The 18,569-nt window shown below is 49.2% G+C and overlaps 1 protein-coding gene across 5 annotated transcripts in view; it reads right to left on the reverse strand.

The window, feature by feature from the left end:
* exoc3l2b (exocyst complex component 3-like 2b) overlaps window positions 1–17,355 on the reverse strand; it is a 50,178-nt gene extending 32,823 nt beyond the window's left edge. Inside the window, exon 1 of one of the 5 annotated variants that reach the window (XM_052044235.1) lies at window positions 17,040–17,355. The gene's annotated coding sequence lies outside the window, so the exon portion shown is untranslated. Of the gene's footprint in view, window positions 1–2,324; window positions 2,372–5,202; window positions 5,270–7,681; window positions 7,890–17,039 lie in introns of those variants that run through there. The other 4 variants (XM_052044237.1, XM_052044236.1, XM_052044239.1 and 1 more) reach the window with 4 other exon arrangements.
* Between the last annotated feature and the right edge of the window lie 1,214 nt (window positions 17,356–18,569).

Raw genomic sequence — 18,569 nt, forward strand, 5'->3', positions numbered from 1 at the left:
TGAGTTGCTGGCTCACAGTTCCAGTAACCCGGGTTTGATCCCAACCTCCGGTGCCGATGGGGAGAGCTCGAGTTTCCTCCCACATCCTAACAATGTTAACTGGCCGGTGTAAGTTGGCCCAAGTGTGTAGCTGAGGAGTAAAATCTGGGGGGAGTTGCTGTGGTGAGAATAAAATGGGATTGGTGTAAATGGGTGGCTGATGGTCAGTGTAGGCTTGATTGGCCAAATGGACTACTTCACTATTGTATCTCTCTCTGATTCTCCTGCCCTTCACACTGAAGCTCTTGTTGATCCATTTTCACACCCCTCAGTGATCTCCACCCCTTCTGGTCTGGAAACACCACAGTAGTGTAACAGTTAGCGTAACGCTTTACAGTGCCAGAGACCCGGGTTCAATTCCGGCCACCGTCTGTAAGGAGTTTGTATGTTTTCCCTGTGTCTGTGTGGGTTTCCTCCGGGTGCTCCGGTTTCCTCCCACATTCTGAAGACGTACAGGTTAGGAAGTTGTGGGCATGCTATGTTGGCACCGGAAGTGTGGTGACACTTTCGGGCTGCCCCCAGAACACTCTACGCAAAAGATGCATTTCACTGTGTGTTTCGATGTACATGTGACTAATAAAGATATCTTATCTTAATATTCCTCCTTCTTGTCTATATGCCCCTCCACGGTCTCACCCCAATTCCCTGTCACTTGTTCCTTCGGTCCTCCAAGATTTTCGATCCACACCTCCTGCGCATTCCTCATCTTAATTGCCCCCATCACTGGTAGCCGCGCCTTCAGCTACCTGGGCCCCAAGCTCTGAAATCCCCTCCCTGAAGCTCTCCGCTGGACTAAGGTTGGGCTCTTCCACTGATATCTCCTTCTGGCTGGGTGCCAGATTTTCTTATGTCTTTACTGCATAGAAGGTGGCCATTTGGCCCATCGATTCCATGCCAAATGTCAAAGCAATCCCATCAGTCCTATTCTCCCGTTTATTTCCAAATCTCTGTCACCTACCTACACTCAGGGGCAATTAACCCACCGACCCTGCATGTCTTTGGGACGTGGGAGGAAACCGGGAGCACCTGGGGCAACCCACGCAGTCACAGGGAGAACGTGCAAACTCCACACAGACAGCACCAGACAGGATTGAACCCGGGTCACTGGAATGGAGAGGAACACTGCCAAACACACGGAATTTTTTACGACATTAAAGGCACTTTGTAAATTCAAATTGTTGCATTTATGTAACAACACCACGCACATTTAAAATGATTGGTTGGGGTGGGTGTGGGATGGTGGTTTGTAGGATCACAAGGTCAGAGATTGGTTGGACTAAAGGACCTTGAAATAGGAGCAAAGTATCCTAATCTCCTTGCCAATCTCAACTGGGCACCTTAAGAAGTTAAATCACCTCCCTCTTCCCTGCAGAAGCCGCCCCCCTTTTCCTCAACAGTGATGCCGAACACAAGGCATGTCTCGGCTCGAAGCTGGCTGGCATCTTTCACACAGAAAGATTACAGAGAACAGATAGTTCAGGAGCCTACGAAACTGACATGAAATTACCATCTCCCAGTCATGCCTCTATGCCCTGATCTTCCACACTGTTCCTCCCTTTCAAGCACCTGCAAGTCATGGCAGATTTTTAGAGCTAAATATTTCATTACGTGCTGTATGGTATTTGGCAGATGCATTACAGAACATAGAATACTACAGCACAGTACGGGTTGTTCAGCCCACAATGTTGTGCCAACATTTTATCCTGCTCTAAGATGTATCTAACCCTTCCGTCCCACATACTCCCCCATTTCTCTATCATTCATGTGTCTATCTAAGAACCTTTTAAATGTCACTAATCTATCTGCCCCACAACCTCTGCCGGCAGTGCGTTCCACGCACCCACCACTCTCTATGTAAAAAAAACTTACCCCTGACATCCCCCTTATACCTTCCTCCAATCACCTTAAAAATAATGTCCCCTCGTGTTAGCCATTGTCACCCTGGGAAAAAGTCTCTGACTGTCCACTTGATCTATGCCTCTTATCATCTTGTACACCTCTATCAAATCCCCTCTCATCCTTCTTCTCTCCAAAGAGAAAAGTCCTAGCTCACTCAACCTATCCTCATAACAGGGATCCTATCCTATCCTATCCTATGGAGGGAGTTCAGCAAAGCTTCACCAGACTGATTTGTAGAGTTACACACCACGGAAACAGGCCCTCTGTCCACGCCTGAGCTGGTCCCATTTGCCCGTGTTTGGCCCGTATCCCTCTAGACCCTTTGTATCCATGTACCTGCTCTGATGCATGGCTGTGTTGTGAGCAACAGTTGGTCACACACCCACCTTACATCATGTTCCCACATTCAGCAACATGAAACATGAGCCCTCATCTGTCCCTCTCTCCAAAGTCACCGTCTCACCAGCTGAACTGTTTCGGTTTTGCTTTCCTAGAAGAACTGGCAAAACCTGTCTGCTGATCCTGTAAATCACTTGTTTTCTTTTGCAGCGAAGTATGGGGTTGGATCAGCCTCAGTGCTTCCAGGGTACTGTGAGTGAAGATACTGACTCTCATTAAGGGAAGTGGCCCAGAGCAGAGGGCTTGCTTTTAACTGAATTGCTTCATTTTTCAGGATCTGAGCATTGCAGGCAAGGCCAGCATTTATTGCCCATCCCTTGGGAAGGGGTAGGTGAGCCGCCTCATTGAACTGCTGCAGTCCTTCTGAAGAAGATGTCACGACAGTTGCAGGATTCAGACCCGGTGACGATGAAGGGCAGGCGATCTATCTCTAAGTGCAGATGCTGGAATCTGGAGCAACACACAAAACGCTGGAGGAACTCATTGGGTCAGGCAGCATCTATACAGGGAAATGGACAGTTGATGTTTCAGTCGGGATATCGGGTTTTAGGGAAAGGTTGAATAGGTTGCGACTTTATTCCCCGGAGCGCAGGAGAATGAGGGGAGATCTTATAGAGGTATACAAAATTATGAGGGGTATAGACAGGGTGAATGCATGCAGGCTTTTTCCCCTCACGTTGGATGAGACTAGAACTAGAGGTCATAGGTTCAGGGTGAGAGGTGAAATATTTAAGGGGAATCTGAGGGGGAACTACTTCACTCAGAGGGCGGTGCAAGAGTGGAATGAGCTGCCAGTGGAAGTGGTGGATGTAGGTTCAATTGTAACATTTAAGAGAGGTTTGGAATAGGTCCATGGATGGGAGGGGTTTGGAGGGATATGGTCCGGGTGCAGGTAGATGGGACGAGGCAGACGATCAGGTCGGCATGGACTGGATAGGCCGAAGAGCCTGCTTCTGTGCTGTAGTGCTCTATAACTCTTATGAAAGATGAGGGGTCCTGCCAAGTTCCTCCAGTGTTCTATGTGTATTTCCGAGTTAGGACGGCTTTTGACTTGGGAGGGGAACCTGCAGGGGGTGCTGCACCCATGTGTCTGTTGCCTTCGGCCTTGGCAGAGGTCACGGCTTTGATAGGTGCTGTTGGAGTGGCCTGGGCATGGAAATGCAGCACATTTTCTTGACGGAACACACAGCACAGGGGAAGGAGTGGTCTCCCTTTGAACCAGTCCCAGGAGTCATGGGAGTCGCATGAAGTCACTCCCCACTTTGCACTATGCCCAGTTAATCCGATCAGCTCGACGCACAGCACACTTGCCCCTGAGTCAGATGGTTGCCAGATTAAGCCACACTCCGGGGAACGGAGCACAGATGCAGGTGTTTGGATAAGAGTTGAACTGTGGTCCAGCCTGCCTATAAACCCTACGTCCTTTTAACACTGAAGTGGGAACTGAACCCCAATTAACTCTCCTGTGAGCCCCGCCCTTGAATTTCCTGGGAGGTTTTCCCTAAGTTACGGCAACTGCTCTGCCCAGGACCGCAAGAAACTGCAGGGAGTTGTGGGAGCCCAGCATGTCACAGAAACCAGCCTCCCCTCCTTGGACTCTTGTCCTTACCCTCCCACTGCCTGGGCAAAGCAGCCGGCATAATCAGACCCCACCCACCCGGGTCATTCTCTCTCCTGTCCTCTTCTGTCAGGTAGAAGATACAGGAGCCTGAGGGCACGTACCACCAGGCTCAAGGACAGCTTCTATCCCACTGTGATAAGACTATTGAACAGTTCCCTTCTACGATGAGATGGACTCTGACCTCACAATCTACCTTGTTGTGACCTTGCACCTTATTGTCTACTTGCACTGCACTTTCTCTGTAGCTGTGACACTTTGTACTGTTATTGTTTTTACCTGTACTACCTCAAAGCACTCTGTACTAACTCAAAGTATCTGCACTGTGTAATGAATTGACCTGTACGATCGGTATGCAAGACAAGTTTTTCACTGGACCTCGGTACAAGTGACAATACTAAACCAATACCAATACCAAGTTCAGCTTCTCATAGACAGGAATGGTACAGAGTATTTATGAGATTTAGCATTGTGCTTGTAGCAGTTTAGAGCCACAGAGAGAATCATAGCACGGTACAGCACAGAAACAGGCCCTTCAGACCATCAAACCTGTGCTGTCTGTCATCACTGCACTAACCCCACTTCACCCCTCATGTCTCCTCTCCTCCCCCCTGCTATCGATTCACGTGCCACTCACCTTCACCACGGGCAATTTACAGCGGCTAACTAACTTACCGATCTGCACCTCTTTGGGATGTGGAAAGAAACCGGAGCACCCGGAGGGGGGCGGGGGGGGGGGGGGTCGGTGGGGTGGCGAACCCACATGGTCACAGGGAGAGCATGCAAACTCCACACACAGACAGGGCCCGAGGTCAGCATGAAAATCGGGAAGCTGGAGATGAAGGGTAACAGTGCTAAATGCTGCCTTAGTAACACAAAATAGGAAACAGGGCATCGGTGAGTTTAAAGGGAGTGTGGGAAATGGGGTCCCGGTGGGTTTAAAGAAGAGAGTGCAGGAAACAGGGTTCGCTAAGTTTGGAGGGAGCATGGGAAAAGGGGCCCTGGTGGATCAGATGGTTCTGCTTTAAGACTATTGAACAGTTCCTTAGTACAATAAGATGGACTCTTGGCCTCACAATCTACCTCATTATGACTTTGCACCTTATTGTCTGCCTGCGCTTCATTTTCTTTGCAGCTGTGACACTTTATTCTGCATTCTGTTGTTGTTTTACCCTGTACTGCCTCAATGCACTGTGTAATGAATTGATCTTTATGAACGGTATGCAAGACAAGTTTTTCCACTGTACCTCAGTTTCTGATAATCCAGATTATCGGAATGTTACTAGTTGTTGCAAGACCTCCAGATTGAAGTGCATTCCAGTTCTGGCATCACAGACATTTGAAGGAGCTGATAAGGCTGGTGCATCAGAGAAGAGACGTGTGATCTAAGTCCAGCTGCTAAAACCCTCATCTTTTGTCTCCAAATCTTTCTCCCTGTCTCTGCAACCTCCTCTAGCCCCCACATCTCACATAATCAGGAGAAGCAGTTTGGCTGTTTTGCCGTGACACTCAACGGGAGATAGGATTACTGCTCCAGGTGTTTCAAAAACCCCCTGTTGTAAGTATCTGGATGTTCCACACATATTTCACCAACTTCCTGTTGCAAAGTTCACCTAGCTATTCAGGTTTGTCAATTGACAATATCAATTGCTTTATTTGGGCAGGCTGCTGTCTGGGAAATCACATGGTTGGAAAGAATGATTGCTTTCTTTGGGAACACAGGCTTCTGAAATTGCCACCGTCTATCATCCACATTTATTGGTATTGGTTTATTATTGTCACTTGTACCGCGGTCCAGTGAAAAACTTGTCTTGCATACCGATCGGACAGGTCAATTCATTACACAGTGCAGTCACATTGGGTTAGTACAGAGTGCATTGAGGTATGATAACAGTCCAGAGTAAAGTGTCACAGCAACGGAGCAAGTGCAGTGCAATAAGGTGCAAGGTCACAGAGTCCATCTCATCGTATAAGGGAACCGTTCAATAGTCTTATCACAGTGGGGTAGAAGTTGTCCTTAAGCCTGGTGGTACGTGCCCTCAGGCTCCTGTATCTTTTGCCTGATGTAAGAGGAGAGAAGAGAGAATGACCTGGGTGGGTGGGGTCTTTGATACCCCTCTTGCAATCACGACTGCTTCCTTAAAGGGATTCTAGCCTCTTAAGGGGGCATGGATTTTATATCCACATTTGTGGCACAGAGGTTCCTTGCTAGGTGTGCACGATTCAGTACTTTTCTGTGATGCCCAGTTTTTCTCTTATCCTACATTGATGTTTTTCTTTCACACCACCTTTATTTTCTCTTCCTGTCCCACTACCATTCAATTATCTTCCTCCCTGCCCCCCTTCCTCCTTTGCAACCCCCTCAACGAATATCTTTCTCCCTCGATTCCGTTCAATTAATTTCATAGAACGCAGAACAGCACAGGAACAGGCCTTTCGGCCCACAATGTCTGTGCCGACCATGACGCCAAGTGAAACTAATCCCCTCTGCCTGCACAAGGTTGATATCCCTCCATTCGCTGCCTGTTCATGTGTCTGGCTAAATGCCTTTTAAATGCCACTATCGTACTTGTTTCCACCAGCACCCCTGGCAGCCTGTTCCAGGCACCCACCGCTCTCTGTGTGAAAAACTTGCCTCACAATCTTCTTTAAACTTTCCCCCTCTCACCTTAAAGCTATGCCCTCTGACAACCTACCCTATCTATGCCTCTCATAATTTTATAAACTTTGCCCCTCAAAGTCTAACGCTCCAGAGAAAACAATCCAAGTTTGTCCAAACCTATGTGATCAGTGGATTCTGAACCAAACTTTAACCCTCTCCAGAACAGGTAGGCGAGAGGGACACAGTGAAAGGAACTGAACACATGGAGACAGCAGAAGTGAAAGCAGCAACACACAAAAAGTGCTGGGGGAACTCGGCCGGTCAGGCAGCATCTATGGAGGGAAATAAATAGTCGCCATTTCGGTCCCAGATCCTTCGTCAGGACTGGAGAGGAAGAGAGCAGAAGCCAGAGTAAGGTGGGGGGAGGGGGCTGGGGAGTACAAAGCAGGCAGGGGAGAGGTGAGTCCAGGTAGGTAGTTAGGGAGAGGCAGATAGAATCAGGGAGAGTGCAGGAGGCTCACAGTGAGAGAAAGAGAAAGAGCGAGAGAGAGGTAGAAGGGGAAAGAGAGAGAGAGTGAGAGAGACAGACAGAGAGAGGAGAAGGAGAGAAGAAAGAAAAAGAAAGCAAAAGAGGTAGAGGGGGAAAAGAGAGCGAGGGAGAGGGAGAGGGAGAGGGAGTTACAGAAGGGACTGAACAGAAGGAAGAGAAAAAAAGGGGAAGAGAAAAGACTGACACCTAACTCTACCTCCATACAGTTCAGTGCAGTCGGGGGCAGCACAGTGGCGCAGCTGGGTAGACCTGCCACCTCACAGCTCAGCGACTCAGGTTCAATCCTGATCTATGGTACCATATGGAGTCCCAACGTTTTCCAAAGACATGGGGGTCTGTGGGTTAATCGGCCACTGTAGTGTGTAGGTGGGGGGTAGAATCTGGGGGTGTTGATGGGAACGTGGGGAGAACAGATTACAGGGAGAATTAGTGGGGAACGGGATTACTGTGTCAGTCGGCACAGGACTGAGAGGGCTAAATATCCTCCTCCTATGCTGATATTTACCAAATAATTTGGTTTTTACTCAACACCTGAAACATAAGCAAATAGAAAGAAAGGTGCCAGCCACCTTACCTGCTCCGGGACTTCATCCTGAGCTCTCAGCTTTAATCAGTGAGAGATTTCACTTTTAGTTAAACGGAACTGAAAGGGTTGCTGCCTGGGGAATTTGACCTCTATTTGTGTGCTCACCTTCTGTTCAATCCAGAAACGCTGAATTGTGGCTGCCATCAAAAGCTGAAGATTACTGGCTGATAATTCACTGGGGAAGGTGATATAAAACACTGGTGCAATGGTTACCTACGCCTGTAGTCCTCATGCAGGCGCTCGCGCGCACGCACGCACACACACACACACACAGCACTTTACTTGTCTACCTGAACTGCAGTCTCTCTGTAACTGTAACACTATATTCCGCATTCTGTTTTCTTTTTTACTACCTCAATGTACTTGTGCATGACATGATCTGCCTCGACTGCACGCAAACAAAAGCTTTCTTCTGTATTATTGTCACAGGAACCGAGATAAACTAATATCAATACACAAATATACACATGCACACACAAACACACAGAAATGCAAACGTACATATACAAATACTACACATACATGAACATGCACACACACACAAAACATGCACACATACACAGAAACATGCACATGCACACACACAAACCCATGCACACATACAGTTAAACACAGACATACACAGGTTTTAGACCAGGAGTCACAAGACAACAATGAGAAGTCAAGCTAACTGATTTTAACACTCCTCAACACTGTAGAATTTTAATTACTGTTTATTTTTGGGAAAAGCCAACAGTCAGGCCTGGATATGCACACACTTCCTCAGAGCAAAAAAACAATCATCTGGTGCCAATTGTACTGTTCTCCCCCTTAGGATACATTCAGATGCACTGTAGTTACAACAACAAACCCAGCACATAGATGTAATCATGAAGAAGGCACACTGGTGCCTTTACTTTTTTTGAAGCTTAAGGAGATTTGGCATGTCACAAAGTACTCTAACAAACTTCTACAGATGCACTGTTGAAAGGATCCCAGGTTGCATCATGGTCTGGTACGGCAATTCCAATGCACAGGAACACAAGAGGCTGCAGAGAGTAGTGGACACAGCTCGGTCCATCATGGGCACAGCCCTCCCCACCACTGACAGCATCCACAGGAGGCGCTGCCTCAAGAAGGCAGTATCTATCTTCAAAGATCCCCACCATCCGGACCATACCATCTTCTCGCTGCTACCATCGGGCAGGAGGTACAGAACCTTGACCACCAGGTTCAGGAACAACTACTTTCCTACAACCATCAGGTTCTTGAACTGACCTGCACAACCCTAACCCTACCTCAGCAACGGACCACTACGGACCACTTCTTGCACGACCGTGGACTTTCTCTGACTGTGTTCTTGCACTAATGTTTCGTTTTGCACACTTTTTCTTCACCATCTTATAACTTATGTTCTGTATGTTGTCTGTACCTACGTGCCTGTGATGCTGCTGCAAGTTCTTCATTGTACCTGTACCTCACTGTACTTGCACTCATGACAATAAACTCAACTTGACTTGAGACCATTCAGCCCATTGGATCCATCCAGATCCCAAGAAGGAAGGCGATCCCGTCAGTCCCATCCCATCTCTCTGTCAGGACGTTGTATTGCAACTTTACAAAACACTGGTTGGGCTGTATTTGGAGCACTGTGTGCAGTTCTGGTCACCACACTGTAGGGGAGATGTGATAGAGCTGGAGGGGGTGCAGAGGGGATTCACCAGGACATTGCCTGGGATGGAGCAGTTCAGTTATGAGGAGAAACTGGGTCTGTTCTCCCTGGAGTGGAGGGGGTTAAGAGAGGACATGATCGAGGTATATAAAACTATATAAAACTTTTCCCCATATCAGAGGTAGATAAAACTAGGGGACGTAGATTGAGGTTAGGGGTAAGAGACTTGGAAGGGATCTGAGGGGGACCTTTGTCACCCAGAGAGTGGTGAGTACCTGGAATGCATTTCCTGAGACAGTGATGGAAGCAGAGTTGCTGACAGCATTTAAAAAATGTCTAGACGAGCACTTCAATGGTCCAGACATAGAAGCTTACAAGCCAAGTGCGGGAAGATGGGTCACTGGTCAGCATAGATGTGGTGGGCCAAAGGGCCTGTTTCCGTGCTGTATCACTCCATGACTAAGAACAGGGAGAGTTCTCTGCAGAGTCCTGGAGCCAATTCATCCTTCAAATAATAGGGAATAAAGGGGATGGTCTGATTAATAGCACGTTACGGCTTGCGGGATCTTGCTATGCACCCATGCTTCCTGCATTGCAAAAATGATAACACTTCAAGCATCAGCTGTGAATTGCTTTGGGATGTTCTGAAGTCAAGAAAGACTCCACAGAAATGCAAATCCCTCTTTCTCTTCCCAATGAAACAGCTTCTGTTATTTGCTTGAATTTACATCATCAATGTGAAGCCTTTGCAAATTAGCTGTAGCTGCCAAAGGTCCAAGCAGGAGGAGAGGGGGGATCTCTCAGCGATCAACACGTCTGTGATGAGACAGGGTGATGGCAGAAGGGGTCAAATGCAGACAGATGTGCAAAGGGCTCAGACAGCTGGCAACCTCCAAGCACGAGGTTAGAACATAGAACATAGAACAGTGCAGCACAGCAACAGGCCCTTCGGCCCACGATGTTGTGTCGAACTAATTAAACTAATAAATAAATGCCTCACTAAACTAATCACACACACAGTGCTGGAGGAACTCAGCAGGTCAGGCAGCATCTACGGAGGGAAATAAACAGTCGACGTTTCGGGCCGAGACCCTTCATCAGGACTGGAAAGGAAGAGGGCAGAAGCCAGAATAAGAAGGTGGGGGGAGGGGGAGGAGCACGAGCCGGCAGGGGAGAGGTGTGTCCAGGTGATAGGTGAGTTCAGGTGAGGGGGGGGGCAGGGGGGAGATGGGTAGAAGAGGCGAAGGGCTGAAGAAGAAGGAATCCGGTAGGAGAGGGCAGTGAACCTTGGAATAAAGGGAAGGAGGTGGGGAATAGATGGGCAGGTCACGAGGGAAGAAGAAAAGGGAGGGGGGTCAGAGGAATGAGGGAAGACGGGGGGGGGTGGGGGAGGAAGGAAAAAAAAACTGGGGAGAAGACAGGTGAAAAAGTGGTGACCAGAAGTTCGAGAAATCGATGTTGACGCCGTCAGGTTGGGGACTCCCAAAGCGGAATATGAGGTGTTGTTCCTCAGGCAGAATAGGACCACACCCTTCCACCTTCCGCCTCTCACCTGGACTCATCTATCACCTTCCTGCAGGTGCTCCTCCCCCCCCCATCTTCTTATTCTGGCTTCTGCCCTCTTCCTTTCCAGTCCCGATGAAGGGTCCCGGCCCGAAACGTCGACTGTTTATTTCCCTCCATGGACGCTGCCTGACCCGCTGAGTTCCTCCAGCGTTTTGTGTGCGTTGCTCCAGATTCCAGCATCTGCAGAATCGCTTGTGTCTAACTAAACTAATCCCTCGTGTCAGCACAATGTCCAGATCCCTCCATTCTCTGCACATTCATGTGCCCATCTAAGAGTCTCTTAAATGCCACTATGGTATCTGCCTCCACCACCCCTGGCAGCCCATTCCAATCACCCACCATTCTCTGTGTAAAAAAACCTGCCCCGCACATCTCCTTTGAACCTACCCCCTCTCACCTTAAATGCATGCCCTCTAATATTAGACACTTTGACCCTGGAATAAAGATACCAGCTGTCAGGTTGCACTGGCGATGGGTGGAGTTTAAAAAGAACTAGGGAAATCCACATCTCTACAGAGGGTGGCATGACATTACAGCAGGTAGTGCTGCTGCCTGACAGCTCCAGCGACCCAGGTTCGATCCTGACCTCTGATGCTGTCTGTGTGGAGTTTGCATGTTCTCCTTGTGACCTCGTGGGTTTGCCTCGGGCGCTCTGGTTCCTTCCCACATCGCAAGGACATGCTGGCATTTAAATGGCCATTGTAAATTACCCCTTGGTGTAGGTGGAGGGCAGAATGCTCAAAGGGGAGTTGATGGGCGAGTGCGAGAGGGAATATCAAAGTCAAAGTCGAGATATCATCAAGAGGCGGTGCTTCAAGACGGTGGCATTCATCATTTTATTACCCTCATCATCCGGGACATGCCTTCTTCGCGTTACTACCATCGGGGGGTGGGGGGGGAGGTACAGGAGCCTGAAGACCCACACTCAATGATTCAGGAACAACTTCTTCCCTTCCGCCGTCAGATTTTTGAATGGTCCATGAACCCATGAACACTACCTCGTTATTCCTCTTTTATACTATTGATTTATTTTTGTAACTTATAGCAATTTTTATGCCTTGCACTGTACTGCTGCTGCAAAACAATAAATTTCACGACATATGTCAGTGATAATAAACCTGATTTTTGAGTTTATTGTCATCTGCACAAGTCCATGTGTGCACAGGTGCAATGAAAAACTTACTTGCAGCAGCATCACAGGCACATAGCATCAGATAAGCAGCATTCACAAGAAAAACATAAATTATACAAAATTTTACAAGAAAGAACACAATTAGAACAAAAAAAGTCCATTGTAGAGCAAAGTGGTCATAGTGTTGCTATACTGAGGTAGTGATTAGGGTTGTGCAGGTTGGCTCAAGAACCAAATGGTTGAAGGGAAGTAACTGTTCCTGAACCTGGTGGTGTGAGACTTCAGGGATACAGAGAAATACGTGGAGAGTGAGTCTGATGGGATTGCTTTATTGGGAGCTGGCAAGAACTCATTGGGCCAAACAGCCTCCTTCTGCATCATAATGATCACAGCTTGGTATGGCAACTGCTCTGCCCAAGACCACAAGAAGCTGCAAAGAGTTGTGGACACAGCTCAGCACATCACGGAAACCAGCCTCTCTTCCATGGACTTTGTCCACACTTCTTGCTGCCAGCATAATCAAAGACCACACCCACCCTGGACATTCTTTCTTCTCCCCCCTCCCATTGGGCAGAAGATACAAAAGCCTGAAAGCACGTACCACCAGGCTCAAGGACAGCTTCTATCCTGCTGTTATCACACTATTGAACAGACCTCTTATACAATAAGATGGACACTTGACCTCACAATCTACCTCGTCATGGCCCTTGCACCTTATTGTCTGCCTGCACTGCACTTTCTCTGTAACTGTAACACTTTAATCTGCATTCTGTTATTGCTTTTTCCTTGTTCTACCTCAATGCATTGATATGGTGAAATGATCCGTATGGGTGGTATGCAAAACAAAGTTTTTCACTGTATCTCGGTACGTGTGAGAATAATAAAGCAATTACCAATTAAAGTACAGCACCTTGCTCGTCCGCTGAATGCACTTCACAATCAAATTAACCTTGCAGTATGCAGGGGACCAGCAGCCTGTCTGCACACAGTAAGATAACCTATGAGAGGGATATCACCAGATGATCTCGATAGAACCGCTGGCCTGAGGCGAGAATGTTTTGGACCATGATCATGGTGCCATCTAGTCACACAGCACAGAAACAGGCCCTTCGGTCCACCATATCCATGCTAACCCTATTCCCCCCATCTACACTCATCCCATTTACCTGAATTAGAACTGAATCCTTCTATGCCTTGCCTATTTAAGTGAACATAGAACATAGAACATTACAGCACAGTACGGGCCCTTCGGCCCGCAATGTTGTGCTGACATTTTATCCTGCTGAAAAGTCTATCTAATCCTTCCCTCCCAATTACACAGTGTCTGTATAAATACTTATGAAACATAGTGATTGTATCTGATTTCACCATCTGTGGTACCGAGTTCCAGATATCAGCCACTCTCTGTGTAAAACAAAACTTACCTTTCAGGCCCCCTTTAAAACTCCTTCCTCTCACCTTAAATTAACTCCTCCCCCCACCATGGAAAAAAGATTCTATCTACCCTTTCCATGCCTCTCACAATCTTTGACTCTCACCAACTTTTATCGATGCACCATAGAAAGCATCCTATCTGGATGCATCGCGGCTTGGTACGGCAACTGCTCTGCCTGGGACCGCAAGAAACTGCAGAGAGTTGTGGACACAGCCCAGCACATCACGGACACCAGCCTCCCCTCCTTGGACTCTGTCTTTACCTCTTGCTGCCTTGGCGAAGCAGCCAGCATAATCAAAGACCCCACCCACCTGGGTCATTCTCTCTTCTCTCCTCTTCCATTAGGTGGAAGATACAGGTGCCTGAGGGCACATACCACCAGACTTAAGGACCACTTCTACCCCACTGTGATAAGACTATTGAACGGTTCCCTTATACGATGAGATGGACTATGACCTCACGATCTACCTTGTTGTGACCTTGCACCTTATTGCACTGCACTTTCTCTGTAGCTGTGACACTTTACTCTGTCCTGTTCTTGTTTTTACCTGTACTACATCAATGCACTCTGCACTGACTCAATGTCACTGCACTGTGTAATCAATTGACCTGTACAATCGGTATGCAAGACAAGTTTTTCACTGTACCTCGGTACAGGTGACAATAATAAACCAATACTTCTATCAGGTCAGCCCTCAGCCTCCTCCGCTCCAGGGAAAACAAGCCCAGCCTGTCTGATCTCTCCCCATAACTGGCATCATCCAGGTGAATCTCCTCTGCACAAGAGCAGCCAAGAGTCATGGAGCTGTTGGCCAGTGACAGTGTTTTGGGTCTTGGGGAGAGAATCAAGTTACTTACACTTCTGAATCAGGGAAAGGGGTGTATCTGGTAGCTCATATTACCTGAACTTACCTCAACAAACAAGCTGCTGCAGGAACTTAGCAGGTCAAGCAGCATTGTTTGGTGGCAGGGGTGGAGGGAATGGGGGGGGGGGGGGCGAGAGAGGAATTGTTGATGTTTTGGGAACTAACTTTCATTTATATTGCAAGGCTGTGGTGAGATAGCTGAATGGGTTGTTTTACTGAAGTTTTGAAGATACCCGTGTTTCCTTACAACATAGAAGGAAACCATTTGGCCTGTCAAGTGTTTGCTGGCTCACAGAGTAATCCCATTCCTCCAGTTTTTGTTGTAACCTATTCTATCCACATTCCCATCAGTTCAAGAGCAGCGAGGTAATGTTGCAGCTCTGGTTAGACCACACTTGGAGTATTGTGTTCAGTTCTGGTCACCTCATTATAGGAAGGATGTGGAAGCTTTAGTGAAAATGCAGAGGAGATTTACCAGGATGCTGCCTACATTGGAGAGCAGGTCTTATGAGGATAGGTTGAGTGAGCTAGGGCTTTTCTCTTTGCAGAGGAGGAGGATGAGAGGGGACTTGATAGAGGTGTACAAGATGATAAGAGGCATAGATTGAGTGGACAGTCAGAGACTTTTTCCCAGGGTGGCAATGGCTAACACGAGGGGACATAATTTTAAGGTGATTGGAGGAAGGTATAAGGTGAATTTCGGCCCAGATTTTTGAGCTGAGTTCCGGAACAGGACTTGATCTCAGAGGCGAATGCTGCCCACCGACACCTAACCTGGGCAAAGTCCTAGGTGGGGTGGAGACGGAGGGTAGGCATGGAGGAAGAGGGAAGATGAGAGAGATGTGGAAGGGATGGGGCAAGAGAGAGAGGGAGAGGTAGAGTGGAGGAGCAGAAATGGGAGAGAAAGGAGGCATTTAGAGAGAGGGGTACGAGAGAGTGAGAGAGGAGGGGAATAAGAGGGGTGAAGGACATTTTACGGAGTGATGAGCTGATAGAAAAATGATCAGGGGCATTGATAGGGTAGATGGTAAGAAACCTTCCCCCACAGTGGCAGTGTTTGTATCCAGAGGGCATAGGTTTAGGGTGAGGGGCAAGAGGGGATCTGAGGAAGATTTCAGAATCTGAGGAGGTGGAGGCAGAGACCCTCACATTTAAGAACTACCCAGAAGCACTTGAATCGGCAAGGCAATAGAAGGTTCTGGACCAACGCTATTACAGCATCAGCGACCTGGGTTCAATTCCTGCCGCTGTCTGCAAGGAGTTTGTACGTTCTCCCCGTGTCTGCGTGGGTTTCCTCCGGGTGCTCCGGTTTCCTCCCACATTCCAAAGATGTACGGGTTAGGAAGTTGAGGGCATGCTATGTTGGCGCTGGAAGCGTGGCGACACTTGTGGGCTGCCCCCAGAACACTCTATGCAAAAGATGCATTTCACTATGTTTTGATGTACATGTGACTGATAAAGATATCTTATCAATTACCGATAAATGGAATCAGTGCAGAGGGGGTTAGCACAGATGGGTTGGGCCAAATGGACTATTCTGTGCTGTTTGACTCCAAAAGAGCGAACGAGAGATGCAGAGTCGGGGCGTGGGGGAAGGGGAAGAGAGTGCGAGGATCTTTGAGAGAATTAGAGAGAGGCAGGCAGATGAGAGAGGGAGGACAGAAAGAAAACAGAGAGAGAGACTTGGAGAGGACACAGGCACAGAGAAACACTGGGAGAGAACAGAATTTCTAAACACCCAGGCCACCTGCACAAACGAGAGAGAGAGAGAGAGAGAGAGAGAATCAGAAGAAAGAGATGGTGGGGGGAGAGAGAGGGAGGGATCAAGAGAAGGGAATGTGGGGAAGGATGGAGGGAGGGAAAGGGGGAAGGAAGGAGGGAGGGAGGGAAGGGGAAAGGTGGGAGGGAGGGAGGGAGGGAGGGAAAGGTGGGGAGGGAGGGAGGGGGAAAGGTGGGGAGGGAGGGAGGGGGGAAAGGTGGGGAGGGAGGGAGGGGGGAAAAGTGGGGATGGAGGGAGGGGGGAAGGTGGGGAGGGAGGGGGGAAAGGTGGGGAGGGAGGGAGGGAGGGAGGGGGGAAAGGTGGGGAGGGAGGGAGGGAGGGAGGGAGGGGGGAAAGGTGGGGAGGGAGGGAGGGAGGGAAGGTGGGGAGGGGGGGAAAGGTGGGGAGGGAGGGAAGGTGGGGGGGAAGGTGGGGAGGGAGGGAAAGGTGGGGAGGGAGGGAAGGTGGGGGGGAAGGTGGGGAGGGAGGGAAAGGTGGGGAGGGAGGGAGGGGGAGGGGTGGGGAGGGAGGGAGGGAGGGAAGGTAGGGAGGGAGGGAGGGAAGGTAGGGAGGGAGGGAGGGAAGGTGGGGAGGGAGGGAGGGAGGGAAGGTGGGGAGGGAGGGAGGGAGGGAGGGAGGGAAGGTGGGGAGGGAGGAGGAGAGGGAGAGAGAGAGAGAGAGAGAACAAGGAGAAAGAACCCCCGGGGAAATGAGAAACAAAGTTAGTAGATGGAATCAAAGCAAAGTGCAGGTTTAAAGTACAAACACGTACACTCCACGGATGCCTCATCTAAAGAACATACAAGGTCCGGTGTTCTGGAATTTCTCGGCGCCTGCAATGAAACCCATAAGATGTGGTTTCGGTCCCGGGTTGTTGTCAATGAGCCTGCAATTTAAAGGGGACACATCCCAGTAAGTGAAGAATGCTGTACTGTACCTGTCCCGGAGAGTGCAGAGAAGGAGAGAAGTTGTCTGCGAGCTGCTTGGGAACTCTGTCCCTGTGTCCTGAGCTCCGAGTCGGAGACACACTGGAACAGGCAGAAGCGGTGGAATTCCCCTACACGGATCCTCCGCCGGCAGTGATCAGACTTGCACACACTCTGGGTTAAGGACGCAGGGTGTGTTCTGTGGCTCTCAACTCCGTGATTTAAATCCTGACATCTCCTTCCAAAGGAACAGGCACCCTGGGTTGTCCCTTTAATCCTCCCGCCCTTTCCCCTCCTTACTCTGCCGCCCCTAATAATTTAAGTGACCTGGAGTTACTCTCCACACACACACACACACAGCACCGGAGGTCAGGATTGAACCCGAGTCACTGGGGCTGGCAGGCTGCGGTTCTACTGGCTGCTAATACTTCAGCAGATGCTAGGATGACCTGCCCACCTATTCCCCGTCTCCTCCCCTTTATTCCATGGTCCACTGCCCTCTCCCACCGGATTCCTTCTTCTTCAGCCCTTGGCCTCTTCTACCTATCACCTCTCAGCTTCTTACATCTCCCCCCTCCCCCACCCCTCCTCCCCTCCCTCTCTCCCCCTCCCACCTACCTACCCTCCCCTCTCCCCCTCACCCTCCCCCTCTCCCCCACCCACCTACCTTCCCCCCCTCACCTGGACTCACCTATCACCTGCCACCCTGTGCTCCTCTCCCTCCCCCGACCCTCTTCCTTTCCAGTCCTGATGAAGGGCCTCGCCCCACAGATGCTGCCTGACCCGCTGAGTTCCTCCAGCGTTTTGTGTGTGATGACCCAAGTTTGGCTGGTGTTGGTGCATCGATGCTTTACCCTGACTCAGGTCCAAAGTGTTCCAAAGTCTGGGTCTTTACACCGACCTTTGCATTATATCGCTCTGATTCTCTGTCGTTGCAATCCGGTCTCGACCGACTCCCAGGGTTTTCTGGTGTTCTGTTAATGTGGGCACTGGAACCAGGTCGTTATCCATGACGCAGACGATATTGTCCAGTCCCTGCAAGATGTAGTCCATGATGTACTGGTAATCACTGTTGAAATCCCATAGGCTGGGCAATGATATCTCTGCAGGCTCCTAAAATAGAATCAGAAACAGGCCCTTCAGCCCATCACGTCCATGCTGAACTTTTTAAGATAAGATAAGATATCTTTATTAGTCACATGTACATCGAAACACACAGTGAAATGCATCTTTTGCAGAGAACGTTCTGGGGGCAGCCTGCAAGTGTCGCTACGCTTCTGGTGCCAACATAGCATGCCCACAACTTCCTAACCCGTCCGTCTTTGGAATGTGGGAGGAAACTGGAGCACCCGGAGGAAACCCACACAGACACGGGGAGAACGTACAAACTCCTTACACACAGCAGCCGGAATTGAACCCAGGTTGCTGGCGCTGTAATAGCGTTATGCTAACGGCTACACTACCGTGCCTGCCCCATCTACACTAATCCCATTTGCCTGCATTAGGTCTGTACCCTGCTACAATTTGACTACTTAGGTGTC

Source organism: Pristis pectinata, chromosome 35 (genome assembly GCF_009764475.1).
Source record: "Pristis pectinata isolate sPriPec2 chromosome 35, sPriPec2.1.pri, whole genome shotgun sequence".
NCBI classification, from domain to species: domain Eukaryota; kingdom Metazoa; phylum Chordata; class Chondrichthyes; order Rhinopristiformes; family Pristidae; genus Pristis; species Pristis pectinata.